We start from the raw sequence: 14,291 nt of genomic DNA, 5'->3' as shown, positions 1-14,291 counted from the left end.
CTAAATACACGACATTTTTGTTTAAAAGAATTAAAAGTCCGCAAGGTGTCAACATCGAGCTATAAAGGAGGCTGTTCTAAATTGAAGTTGTTCCACACCATTCCTCCCGGTATTTTTGAAACTGATGAGTTCCTAGGTGCCGGGGTGATAGCCTTATTTTTAGTAGACACTAGATGTCGCACTTGGGTTGGAAACGATGTGATATTTCATTGCATTAGTTGCTCAAATCCAAACATTATGATGTAGACAGCGCCATCTGGTGGCCTCTGAAGACCATGAACGGGCTGACATCGGTCCGTGTCAGTGGCAAAACCGCCGCTGCTTTCCACACGACAGCAAAACAAACTCAACAAATATGAAGCACGGAGGACGCTGCAGTGACACGTCACCCTTGTTGATCGTTTTCACTGCTCCACACTGAACCACAGCCCAGGTCAAAGTCTCCTCTTCCAAGGTCACAGTGCCGTGCTCTCCCTCTGGTTATCATGAGCATACGCTCGTGTGTATGTGCCCCAGGACACAACCTTGAAGAAGAGCAGGGGCCAACTCCACTCCACCTTTCACTGAACTCTCTTGTTGTTAATGTAGTCTGTCTAACTGGCAAGGCCTTCACAGAAATGTTGTCCATGCTTATTGTCATTTTCAGGGGGAGGGGTGGTGGTTTTAACTGCCTTGTGGAGCCCCTCGGGTCCCGGGACTCTGAGGGGCCCTCAGAAGGCCCCTGCGCTCCACGAGAGTCTTGTGAGTTTCAGACGAAGCAGTGCTCATTTGTGCAGAATTATTGAGTCGTGAAGCAAGAGAGTTGCTGTGTTGTTCCTCCAGCAGCTGCAGCACATTAAACTGTACCACACGTGTAAACAAACAGCCATTAAGTGATTTTCTATCAAACTGCATAATTGCAGACATTAGTAAGCCGAGCAGAGGGCGTGTCCTCTTCTGTGTGTGTCGGATTGGGTTTATCTGTTCTTGTGGGGACCAATTCTTGGCAAAACACCTTTTGCTTAGGATCTTTTGGCCGGTCCTAACAAGGTTAAGCCCCAATTTTAGGGGGAAGACCAGATCACTATAACTGGGTCTGAGTTAGGTTCAGGTGAGCCATGTGTTTTGAATGGTTCGGTTGAGGATGAGAGGCTGGGGAAAGGGTCACAGCAGTGAGAAACAAGACAAACCCACTCACTCACACCCTCAGCAGCTACATCCAAACATTCACTCTGTCGCAAAACACTCTCACTTGATCCCACTTACTCACTCGTTCATCATTCACTTATTCCTCACTGATTCATTCATGACACCTCACTCACTCGTGCATCAGTGTTCTCTCAGTCTAGTTCTCTGAGTCTCCAGTAGAGGTCGGGCTTGTGCGAATCCTAATGGGCTGCAGAGAAGTTGAAGTGTTTTATAAAATCAAATTTAAAAAAATCCCACGTTTTTCAAAATCTAAATACATTCTACTGAGTCAGGCCTCACCTCAAGTGTACTGTGAAATGATGTTTACAGCCCAAAGCTGTGCCACATTTGTTCAACATTGCATCAGGTATCTGTGGTATCATGACGTCTTCTGTTCACATCTCTGGGATTTTATTGTTGCGAGGGCGTCCCTGGACCCTGGACCCTGGACCCAGGTCCGTCCCTGCTTTGCCATCAACTCTGCTCTCATTATTCCAAACTCTTCTCTCATCTTTCCAGCTCACTGTGCTTATCGTTAGAACCCTGACGTATAAGTGCTGTGTCACCACGTAAGTAAGGTGGCGGGGGGTTGCTGGTTCAGCTCAATAGCCCCCCTCCCCGAGGGTGTAAAGACCCCTTCTTCTTGTGGAAGATCTCTGAAGGTCACCGACCCCTGACCCCTGCCACTGACACTGCGTACGGAAGAGAGGAGCGATAGAGCGGCTCTCCATCCCACCGCAGGAGGCCTGTAATCCAGCGCTCCTTGCAAACATCCGTCACCACAGGGGGGCGTCAACACCACCGTATCCTCTTCTGCGCTCAAGCTTTTTTTTTGGAGGCGCTGATGATGAACAGAGCTAGCCAAGTGTGGAGCCTAGATTCAAGTGTAGCATATGCTAGCTACGCTGACTGGGCTCCAAAGTTTATATGGTTAGCATGTGTTTGCTAGAAAAGCTCAACTCTTGGTGCCAGTTGCGCCGCCTGTTGACGTCACCCGATGTAGGATTTCCAAGTCGGACGGTTGGAGAATCCTCATGCAATCCAAGATGGCTTACCCGAGTGTAAACAGGAAGTAGAAGTTTTAAATAGCTGAAACAAACACATTTCGCAAATTTGTGTTCTTGCTTACATCCGCACTCCGCACGCAAATAGCTTTAGTGCACATCACTATCTTATTCTCCAACTTTGATAACCAAACTCGTAGTCATTTCCAGCTCCGACTTCCGAGGTACAGGGTACATAGTATCCATTTTTCAAAGATACGAATGCTACCGTACCTGAATTGGCTAGAGGTAAACATGTGGATGCCAAGTGTACATGGCGCAAACGCCAATTTAGCTGCTGTGGTTCTAGCTGGAAACAGATTTTAGAAATGCTAGAATAGATAACGTGTCAGTAAACAAAGACTAGCATAGCCAATGGGCGCTAGATTTTTGCTAACTTGGCGGAGTAGATTATGATAGACAAAGTTATCAATGTATGACCAATGAGTTCAGTAAGCAGGTGACACATTAGCTTGGATGCTAGTTGAAAGTAGCTTTTTGTCGCTAAAGATAGCAGTGCTAATCTCTCTGGAATAAATGGTGATGAAATCATACGCTTGTTCAGACACAACAAGCTGAATAGCAAATATGAATCTAACAAGCTAGTTGCTAAAGTTTTCTCTCATGTGGTTGTTTTATCTGCGGTTATTTGACTGTGGTCGCTGGTGGTCGACGTCAGAATTCCAGCGCGGCTCCAGGTGTGTCGGCCGCTAATCCGCTGTCGTCTTTCCGCACAAAAGCAGATTTCTGTCGGTTTACAACTTCCTAATTAGTTTGAGGCTCGCTGAGCTGAGCTGAGTCGTCATCGCGATGGAAGCGTTTAGCTCCTCACACAGCCTCCGAGCTTCTCCCCGACACTGATCTGCTGCGCGGCTTCAAAGAGCGCGAGGATCAGGAGACCACAATGGGAGCACAGCTGCTTTATTCCTGCCGCTATTAACACAATAACCTCCTGAGGAAACCTGTCAGAACGGGCCCGCGGAGGAACAGCTGCTTTAACCCTTTCCCCGTCCCAGGTCGCCATGATACTGACTCTGGGTGGAAGAAACATGGCATGTTTTGATTATACTTTGCTACCATTCGCTTAGTTAGTGCGCTGGTTATGGCTGCATTCACCTTCACGTCCTCTGGTGACGAAGCTGAGGACCAGCGAAGTCTCCCGCAGCAAGTCTGCAGAAGTGACCTCCACCTGACCCGAGGGGCAAACTAGCCTGGACTCTGACGGCAATATTCACTTTGAAGCCCCTCTTACTGAGTTCACACCTGAGATCTGACTCCAGACGCCAGTTTAGCTTCACCGCAGCAGGACCATCCCTAAATCTGAGCACCTAGTTATCTGTAGGTCCTACAGTTGGTGGCGACGTGGAGGCAAAGCCTGAGTCGCAACAGTGGCGCATCTGGATGATGCCGCCCACCGAGCACAGACTTTGTAGAGGAGATGGTCTGGTGTTGATATTGTCCTGTCGCCTGAGTTGCTGGTGAGGAACGGTACGATATCCGCTCCCTCATCGACGCAGGGTTGCCACGGAAAGGCTACCTGAAATGACTTTAGCTGGGAGCTGTGAGAGTCTCTGCATAGACCTGCTGCTTCTAGACAGTTGTATCTGATAAGGAGACATGAAGGTGGCGAAGACCTCACTCCAGATTCAGGTTCACATTCTTTTTCAGCTGGAGATGGCTGAGGATAGGGATGTTTCAGTGGTAATCTGAGAACAGGGATGGAAACCTGGAGATCTGAAGAAGCCACAGGTCGAACAGGGTCAACGTGACCGGTCAACAAGAAGAGCTAGGTGCTCATGCCCTCACAAGGTCAGCTGTAATGTTTCAGATTGGACATGACTCGTCCCATTGTTATGAAAACACGCTAGCTTGACAGAAGATTGGCTGGTGATGGGAATGAAGACGCCCTCCTGGCTTGGTGCGTGTGAAGCTCAGTAACTACAAAGAAAGTGTGTTGGGCAGGAGCTCATCCACCAGATGAGATGTTTCCGCCGCGACACAGACTGATCGTGGGAATCACAGTGTGGCTTCATCGTATCCAAACACGCTGCCTCCGGAACCTCCCGTCACTCAGCCGTCACTCTGGAGGAGCCGGTCGCAGGAGGAGAAACCTGCTGGCTGCCATCATCTCCTGGTGTTTAGCGATCATGTAAGTCTGCGGGTGTCATCATCCCAAACCGCAGGGCTTAGCGCAGGGTTTAGCCTTCACCGCAGCCTCCAGTGTGGGGCAGCGGAAGAATCCACTTCCTCGATTATAGTTTACATAAAAGGCTGAAAAAAAAATAACAAAGTTGTAAAGTTGTTTCTGGAGCTGAAGAGCCGGAGCGTCTGCTAATGATCACTGTCAGCGCTTTTAACTTCAAGCACCGTCTTTGGCGAGGAGATGATTGCTACATGCCGTAATTGAAGAGTAGATCAGAGCCGCTCAGGCCGCGTCCAGCCAGCGAGCTGAAAGTACAGCTGGGAGCGCGCAGATTACAGGTGTGGGATTAACCCCGGCTGACGGGAAGCCAGGACCAACTTGCTTGAGTTTAGTTCACAGCAGGAAGGTTGTGGGTTCGAGCCCAGCTTGAAGAACGTCCGAGCGGGGTTGCTCTCTGCGCTGGGCTTGTGTGGGTTGTCCAGGGGGTCCTCCGCCTCTTGCCCCAAGTAGCTGGGACAGCCTTCTGCCTCCATAACAGAAATGAAAATGGTAACAGAAAAAGATTGTAGTTTATGTTAGCCTCATATTTAAACATCCATACATTTGTCTTGCACGACATATGAGGATGTGTTTTGTCAATGTTTGTGCTGTTTGTGTTGTTTTTTTGCATTCATGTATGTGTTTATTTTGCTCATGTTTTGTTTGTCATGAGTGTAGTGTGCTCTTTGGGAATATGTACTTTTATAGTGTGTTTGTTTGTGTGTATATTATGATGTTCTTTTCAATTATTGTGTGTTTTATTTTTTATTTTTCTGTAAATACTATATATATGTATATATAGTATGTTTTTTCAGTGTACTTTTGTATGTTTTGTATATGCACTTTTCTGTTTATTGTATGTATGGATTCCTTATTTGTTATGTTTATATCAGTATCTTTGTGTATTTACACTTGTTGCAAAATGTTGTTATACCATGTGTAAGGGAGCATTTATTACCCTAAAACTACGTATTCCTACGTGTATTCGCAGCAGTAATTAATCACTATTAAGTATTGACTAATGCCTTGCTAAGGCTGACTAGATTTTTACCCTGGAATTGTCACCGGAGGTTCACACAAAGAACACCATGCACCACCAAGTAGTAGTAGTAAATAAGTAAGTAAGTAGTTTATTAATGGTTAATATGTGTTCATCAATCTAAAGTGTTACCACAAATGCAAATTAGATAAATCTTTATCTCAGCTCTTTATTTATAGTCCATAAGTTGATGATAAAAAATGAGATGAGCCACAGAGAAGTAGTTTGGTGAACAATTTTGTTGGATTATAGAAAAAATATTTTGCTGCATCTACGCACCGAACTATCCTCATGTTGGAGTTCCACAGTGTAAGAAAGTGGAGTGGCTTTAGTTGCCCACTCACGGCTCTGATCCAGAGCTGGCCAGATGGATGCTGCTTATCCAGAACGGCCCTGAACAAATGCACCGTCGACAGCCTCCTGAGTGACTGACAGACGTGGCTGTAAAGCTCAGAGCATTAAATCAAAGCCAGTTTTTAGAATCCTGCTAGTCGTAAAGTTTATGGAGCGCACTGGCAGAAGAGCAGCGGAGATTCCTGGAAGCTTGTCTGACCTTTCGTAAAGCTTCATAAACGCTGATGAAGAAGATAAATGAGCGGTGAACTGTGAGTCATGTCTGGAGTGCGGCGGCGGCGGCCATGTTTGTTGACAGGGCAGCGGTATGTGGACGGTCACAGCTTCAGGTAACAGACCGCTGATGTTTTTGTGACGTCTCAGAGGCGTAATTACCTCCTAAGTGAAGGTCAGAGGTCATTAAGTCTACTTCCCTCCTGTTGCAGATGAGAGCAGCTTGTTTCTGCTCAACGTCTGCAGCCGCCATTTTGTTTTCCTGTGTATTCTGTTCAACAGAAGGACTACAGAACCTTTGATCATGTATGTTTGTATTTGAGTTTTTTGCTTTACTTTACTGGTTGAGCTAATGCTTGCCATGTTTGCTGAACACAGTTTGGCAGCTAAACTTCAGCCGAGTTACAACAGCCGGTGACAAGTACAATAAAGTATTCTACAATAAGTCGAGAAGTGTTGTGGGATGAACACAGACTCAAATGTATCTCATTTAAAATTCATATAGCATTTAAGCTAGTTTACAACTGCTAGCGTAGCATCAACCCACAGACCAGCGCTAAGAGTGAAGAATGCTTTAATTGTATTTACCTCTCAAACCAGCCGGTCTAATCTAGCTCCGTCACACTGACAAAACGGCCGCTTCCTCAAGTGGGCTGTTGGAATACGCCGCAGGATTACGTCCAAAATGAGAATTATTTTGATCAATTTTGTATGATTATTAAACATGTTTGTACATGATGCGTGAACAGTGTTGATTGCTAAATAACCCTTTGAATAACTCACTGAACGGGTGCATAAGCTATTGGCGCTAGCATGACCATTTAGCCTGTGAACACACTTAGCATAAATGTGGCTAACAACATGTTAGTATTGCAGGAGGGTCTCGCATTTTTGTTGGACTTGTTTCTATTTGCTTTCTATAGGCTACTGCTGGTAACACAGCAGCATGGCGGCATGCTAGCATCGGGGGGGAAAGGGTTGGGAAAAGAGTCTGTGGAAGGGTGAAGAGTTTGGGCTCAGCTTCAAGATGAGCTTAGCGTCAACACAGGGCATAGTGTGAGGATGTGCCAGACCTAAAAGATACTTTTGGACGTTACGTCGCTCCTCAAGAGGCTTTGAACGAGGGGTACTGTTGGTCGTCGATGGGTAGGCGGCGTCACGTGACCTGTCTTGTTTGACCACGTCCTGCGTTATCCAGAGGCTCCAGGAATATTGTACCTGAAAGAATGGTGACCACAATGAGCAACGAATGTGAAGAAAAATCTATTTGATATCCTTCAATGGGAGCTCTGAAGAAGTGGCCGTTTAACTGTTGCTGTTAGCTAGTCAAATGTGGCTGACATCTTAGCCCACAGAGTTTGATAATAAGTCATAAGAAACCCTTGAAATAAGGGTTCGCAAGTCTCCTATTGCTTCCTCTGACACCTCAAGAGTAACAACAGAGTCGAGTCAGAGCTTGAGCGGTTCCTAAAGTTCCACGCGCTAAAAAGCCTTGCCAACGCCGCGGCGCTCTCCGGGCGGCAGCATGGCCCGATGGTGACCCTGCCGCTGCTTCGACATGCAGTTTTCCATTGTTCATGTGTGATTACATCCATGATGAAATGTGAGTGCGCTGACTTGGCCCGGGGCCTCGCTGGCACTCGCTGGAATCTTTGTTGTGTTTGTTTTAGCTCACATCCAGTGGAATTCCCCTCTTATCTAAATCCAATAATTACTTAAACCGGGATGTCAAAACACTTTCCATTATTAGTGCCAGCTCGTTTCCTCTTTGATGCCCGAGTCTTTCTTCGTCCAGCGTGTCACGTCCTACTACACAATGAATATACACAATACTTACATGTATTTCTAAAACTTCAATCTACTGAAATAATTTGCAGTAAAGTTCCTTATGCTTTTAAGGTTTTTCTGTCAATAATTTAATAGCTGAATTAGCGTTAGCTACTGCACAATGTGCTAGCTGCATCATGGGAAACCTTTCTCTTCATCCGATTCACTGTATTTTAAAGTCACAAGAGTCACAGGTGAAAGATGTAACACCTGAATTTCGTGCCTGCTGAGCTGAACAACTAATAAAGACGCGCTAACAGTGACCTCACACCGCTGTTTTATTTTGTAAGGCGCCGTCTTCATAATACATTTCAAAAGCTGCACATTTCAAGACTGAAAGTAAAAATACAGTAACACAGTAGATAAATACCATGAATTACCAGAATTCCATAACCAGAATTCAAACTTCCTCAGATGTGATTGATAATCACATTTGTAAATTAAATATGTATTTTTTTACACAGCATAATGGTGCCTATTTTAGCTGACTCAGCAACAAACCTTGTGTAGTCAAAGTCAGCTTTTTCATTCAAAATCGCAATTCCAGACTCCGAAAAATAATATTTTCTAAGTCTCATTTCAGAAAGCTTTGGTGAATCTCAGGTTTTTCTAGATGACATCACCTCGCCATCGCCTGTATCCACAGACGTGTATGTGTGTGACAAGGACCTGTCAGGAGTTGCGTTACATCTCTGCAGCTTCTGTTGACACAACACATCCTGAAAGGGTTCACCTGCACAAACCTGGACTCCTCTGACTGCTGGAGCGAAGAGTCTTCCCCGTGAGATGAAGAGAAAACAAGCAGCCGCTCACAGATAGCGTAGATCTCACACACGCACATACACACTCTTCAAAGAGTCTCCTGCTCCAGCTGATGACATCACCACGTTTGTCATGGGTTTCATAGCATGAGTTTTTGTTCCTCATTGAATTTTAGTTTCGAGAAGGGTCTTCTAAGTATGAGGGACGAAGATGTTGTCATTGGCCAGTAGATGGCGCTCATTACAGTAATTCTTTGTCATAGCCATTTGACTCTGTGTGACACCGATTTCACAGAACAATAGGTGGTTCTGGAACATAACCCGAGTCTAAAAATTCTAGCTAGCATTGCGTCTCCCTTCCTCTCTGCAATGCCGTAATATACCGATGTTGGAAAAGTGGACTTTTGCGTCCTATGCTGACGCCGAAGGCGGCCTTCAGTGCTACTTGTTGACGCGTTAGCTTTTCAATTGAAGCATATGTTCCCTCATCCCCCGGCATATCCTGACGCCTTTGGGTGGCACGTCACGTAAAAAAAGACTGAGGTTGGCGTTAGGTAGGCCATGGGATGCCGCTCTTTTGCTCACGCTATTTGAAGCCCCTCAAACAGCTGTGGATTTCAGACTTTAAGTCAGTAAGGAGTTGAGCCACATAAGGGGTTGAAGAGATCTTCCAAGCGTGTCCTTGTTCTGCCCCTGTGATGCGAGATCTACACCCGTGAAAACACCTGTACGTCAGCATGCAATATGTAAGGCTGCCTACCTAACCTCATCCCGTACTCTTTCATCAGGGAACCTCATTGGTTGTCTTCCTCATCACCATCACCAACGTTCTCTCCTCCCCACGTGCCCAACCTTCCCTGACTTTGTCTCCAACCTTCTTCACATGACCTTCTGAAAGACTCATTTTGGTTTCGTGTCTTATGAATTGAACAAGACGGAAGATAAAACAGCACCGCCACCGCAAGGTGGAAGCTTTTGGGAGTTTGTTTTGGTGGGCAAAAGACAGAGCGAATGCTAAAGACAGAGAGGGATGGAGGCTGACGTGGTGGTGGGCGGCAGTGGTGGACAGGGGGGCGACTGCCGTCTAATATCAGCCGGACAAAGAGAGAATGTCTTTCCAGGAAGTCTGAACTCCGGAACATTTTTGTTGATTATTGTCGGAGGTGACATGAGGGATCCTTTGGCTTCATGAAGTCCAGTCCTGAGGTGCGGGGACCACCCATCATCCTCCCATTCACTCTCTGCTTCTATTCACACTCCTGTCTTGCTGCTCCCGGTCTGGATTTGGAGCTGGGCAGCTGTGGCGGGGAGGCTCACTAGAGGGGGGGTCGCAGGACTCTTAAAGTTGAAGTCTAAGGAATAAAGTCCAAGCTTTTAGGCAGTGATCACACCGGAGAGGTGGGGGTGAGGGTGTGGGGGCATCTCCTGCTGCTGGAGAGTCGCCGCTCACCCTCACTGATGGGTCCCAGAACAATTACCCGCTCAAACCTGCGGGGGGCCCGGTGAGGTTAGCGGGCGGGTGGGCGACGAGTTTGCCGCTGACAGTGACAGTGATGTGGGGACAATGTGCGCCAGCATCTGGGTGGGTGAGGAGGTGAAGACCAGCGGGGGGAAGTTGGGAACCTTTTCCTTGTGTAACCATGACAACAGAGTGACGCAGCTGAAATCTATATGTAGAAGAGCGAAGCAGGCACAAGCAATTCTGGAACACTAACACTAACTAACTTGGCTTTGAATGGGTTTTGAGGTGTGTCCCCCCCCCTCAATAAAAATAAATCCAATGATGAGGCAGAATTCCATAAAATGGGCATGAACTAGGATAAAACTACTGTTTTTGTAAATTTTATATCACAATTGACAAAGAAAATATTTACATTTGTAGCTCGGGCTCTCTGTTTTCAACGCCGTACGCACAGGATTCTGGGTATTTCTCTATACAGAGGGAGATGGTTCCTCAAGATTGAGGAAGCCACGTTCCTCAATTTAACTTCCTAAGAAGTGGCAGAGTCCTTACTCCTCGCAGGAGTGAGGTTGAGGATTAAGGAAGGAATTGGAACGCACCCTACCTCTGGTTCTGGATCACCTCAAGGTCCTTTACAGGGAACACTAGGATCTCTACCATCAGTGCGCTGTGATTCCTGTCAGAGTGACCATGGACAGGTCACAGTCCACCATGTAAACATCTTGCAATCTCTACACTGCCTGTTATAGAACACCTATCCTGGACCTCATCTACTGGGAACATATGGTGCTAAAATGTCCTCCTAAAACCTTCTACAGAAAGTCCTCAAAGGCCTTTCCTCTGAACGTTTTATCTTCTCCATTCACCTCTTTAAACATCTTTGAGGGTCACCCTTCATCCAGAGCCAGACATGTTGTTGCTCCTGCCGAGCCAGGAACGTCTCTTATCAAGAGTCTGGCTGACTTGGCTGGTGAAAGATCTCTGGTAATCTAATGGTTGAGACCTGGCGAGTGATAAGGAGTTGGAAATGAACCCCGAAAGCTCTTTCAGTAAAAGCAGCTTCATAAACACAGAAATGACGTGGTGCTGTTGAGGGTCGCCCCCAGCTGGAAGGATCTAACTGCTGCCAGCTGGTGCTGGATCAGCAGGGAATTGGACCTGGGATGTCTGCTTGGTATTAACCATTGACAATCACGGCAATCCAAGAGTCCATTAGAAGCTGGATGATCTCATTATTGGAACGTTTGTTTAGAAAGCCCCCTCACTTACTCTCCAGAACCCACCTGAAAGTGACGGTCCAGTGAGCCCGGGGCCGGTCCTGCAGCGTGACTGCTGACAGCATCAAACGTCGGGAGTCTCCATGGGAGATATTTGAAATGTTTTGGATTTTCAAACCAGCTTCGACAAATCGTTCACAGATGTGCGAGATTCTGGAGCACCAGAGCAGACGGTATTAAACCCGAAATCTCGTGGGTCTAAGCGCAAATTAGACATAAGTTATGTCATTAAGTCACATGATTATCTACCAAAATATGTACAGTCATGTTTATGCAGCAGGCAGCCAAGGCGAAAAAACATTCGCGAGTCAGCACTTTCAAACATAACAAACAAACGTAAATGTTTTTGAAAAATTATCAGGAGAGTATACAAAAGTAATAATATAAAATGTCAGTAAAAAGTAAAAATAATAATAAGATAATGATAATTCTAAAATTGGATCAAGATCACAGGACGGAAAGATCAAATTTCACTCAAATGAAAAACAAAAAGTAAAAACGATTTGATTCTATCCAGCTCATGGGCCGGAGGTTGGCAGGTTCATGTGTTGGTCGGTTCTGAGGGTCGCTTCCAGCTGACTCCTCCCACTTTCTTTAGCTTGGACGGGCCCATAAGAAGACCCCCTCCCAATGGCCCCCCACCCACTCTCCAGTTCATATTTTAGTAGGGTGGGGGGTGTGGTGTGTAGGGGGATCCAGGTCCATTGACTTTCTCCTTTTCAGTCTCCCTGTAATCCGGGTCGCTGTCCTCCACAGAGGGGCCTTTATTCTGGGCCTTATTACTGCGCCGTGGCGGCTTATCTCCTTCCTGGTGACAGTCTTTTCAAGCTGCTCTCTAATGACCTGGGGAAGCTCACATGCTCGACTTCCCAGGCTGTGGGGCCCCGCTGATGTCAGAGGGGGTGGCCCCCAGGCCCCGGCTCCTGGTTCTGACGCCCCACCAGGACCGCCCTTGAATAGTCATAATTTTATCAGACTCCTGATCGTTTTGTCGTCCTGTGGACTTGAGTCTCTTTGGGAGTCAGATCTGTTTAGGACCGAGGCCTCCACAGATCCCGGATGTCTTGGAGAATCACATCTCTTCTAGAACCAGGTCTGAAGGATTAGACTCTGTAGAGCTCAGGTGACTCACAGCTCTATGAAGACTATTGGACTCATGACTGAAAGAGTAAGGTCTTATTCTTTATGACCTGGACCTCCAGTCTTGACTCTTTTTTTTGACTCAGGTTTCCTTTAGGACCTACATCCCTGTATGACTCACTTCTTTGACTTTGGAGACTTTGGCCTCTTCAGATGACTCTTTTATTTTGGGGCTCAGATTGAGTCGTCAAAGACTTGGCAATGAAGAAGAAACAGCAAAGAACCTTCTTCTGACTATTTATAAAAACATTTTCAAAATATTTAACAAACACTAAGAGAAAAATCATGAATGGAATATTGCCATGTGAATGATCCTAGTCAGGTTTCGGGTTCTCTCGAAGTCAACCGCTCTCGAGTGCTAAGCGGCAGCTTAATCCCGGTAAATCCTGGCTCGCTTCACTTTGTCACCGACATCCAGAAATAATGGTCGGGTCAGAACCTACAAAACCTCACGTCGCCGTGGAGCCCTGATCCGCCGAGTTCTTTCAGTTCCTCGTCAGATTAAAACTCTGTTTGAGTCCAACATCTTTGTGCGAACCAGCAAGGGATCGGCGGCATTTAAGAAAACAAACCAATGAGGAATTCTCAGTGGGAAAATCCAGATCAGAACTATTCAGCAGGTCCAGGACTGGGTGTCCCGAGCCTCTCATTCTCACCCGGCCAGAGCCCGCAGGGTCTCTGGAGAGGTTTAACTCATGAGAGCCGGCATGTGCCCAGGACACGCCAGCCTCCTCCAGATGCTGAGGCCCAGGACACAGGTGTCTCCTCACGTGGAGCAGCAGCGGCTGTGGCCCTGAGGGCCGGAGGGACGGGGAAAAGGAGGGGGGACGAAAGTGTTGAGTGTTTGTGAATCATAAACCAGTGAAGAAGCTTAGAAAACATGTTCAGCGCTCCAATTAAGACGGTAATGAGTTTAGTGAGGCCGTTTACACCGTAAAGAGATGGAGTCATGCAGGGAGAGCCCTGAGGGAGGCGCTGTGGTCACGACCCTCCTCCACACACACACACACACACTGACTTCTGCAAGCCATCAGACCTGATTATTGTTTACTATTATTTTTTGTTTTATGACTTTGATGAGCATGAACTTTTCTGGATATGTCAAGTGTGTGTGTGATGTTGAGATAGAATACTGCATGTGTTTGTGTTTACCTGCGGCTGAGTGTGTTTTCAGCTGTATATGAAGGTGTGGGTATATTATGGGATTGTAGATAGTGGTCCTTGAATGAAGACCTCTTCACGCAGCGCAGCACCTCTTGATGTGGCTAAATGAAGACCACCTTGGCCGAGTTGAATTCCCCAAACACAATCCTCCTCTCGGGCACTGATCCATGGCCTCCTGCCAGGATTACACAGTCTTGGATTAAAACCAGTTTTGTCTTTGTGTTGTTGTTTTGGAGGGTAACTGTGAAGGGGAGCGATGGGTGAGTAAGTGTGTGTGGGTTGGTGGGGGATTGGGGGGAGGTATGGTACCAAAACCTTGATGAAGCTCTGCGTCTGGTCCAGTTTTGCTCTGTTAAACATTTTACTGATGTAATGTACCAACAGTCTGGATAATCTGAGAGTGTAGATCTGAGACAGGTCGGCAGCTTCTGTGGTTCCATCTGTGCCGGGTCAGAACTTTCTCACTCTTCAGTCGGGACTAAGTGGGACCCAGTTTGAAGTGTGAAAGCTGAGGCCTTCTTATCTGCAGGCTAAATTTAGACGGCTGGTATCTCTGTGGGTGAGAGCTCCTCGCAAAGTTCTCCCTGAGAACCGGGTCTTCATCAGCCCACAGGCCCGGCACTCTGACAACACACCTGTGTGTCCTCGTCCTGCTGTGGATA

The sequence above is a fragment of the Synchiropus splendidus genome, chromosome 14 (assembly GCF_027744825.2).
Source record: "Synchiropus splendidus isolate RoL2022-P1 chromosome 14, RoL_Sspl_1.0, whole genome shotgun sequence".
Lineage (NCBI taxonomy): Eukaryota > Metazoa > Chordata > Actinopteri > Syngnathiformes > Callionymidae > Synchiropus > Synchiropus splendidus.
This window is presented reverse-complemented; position numbering follows the sequence as displayed.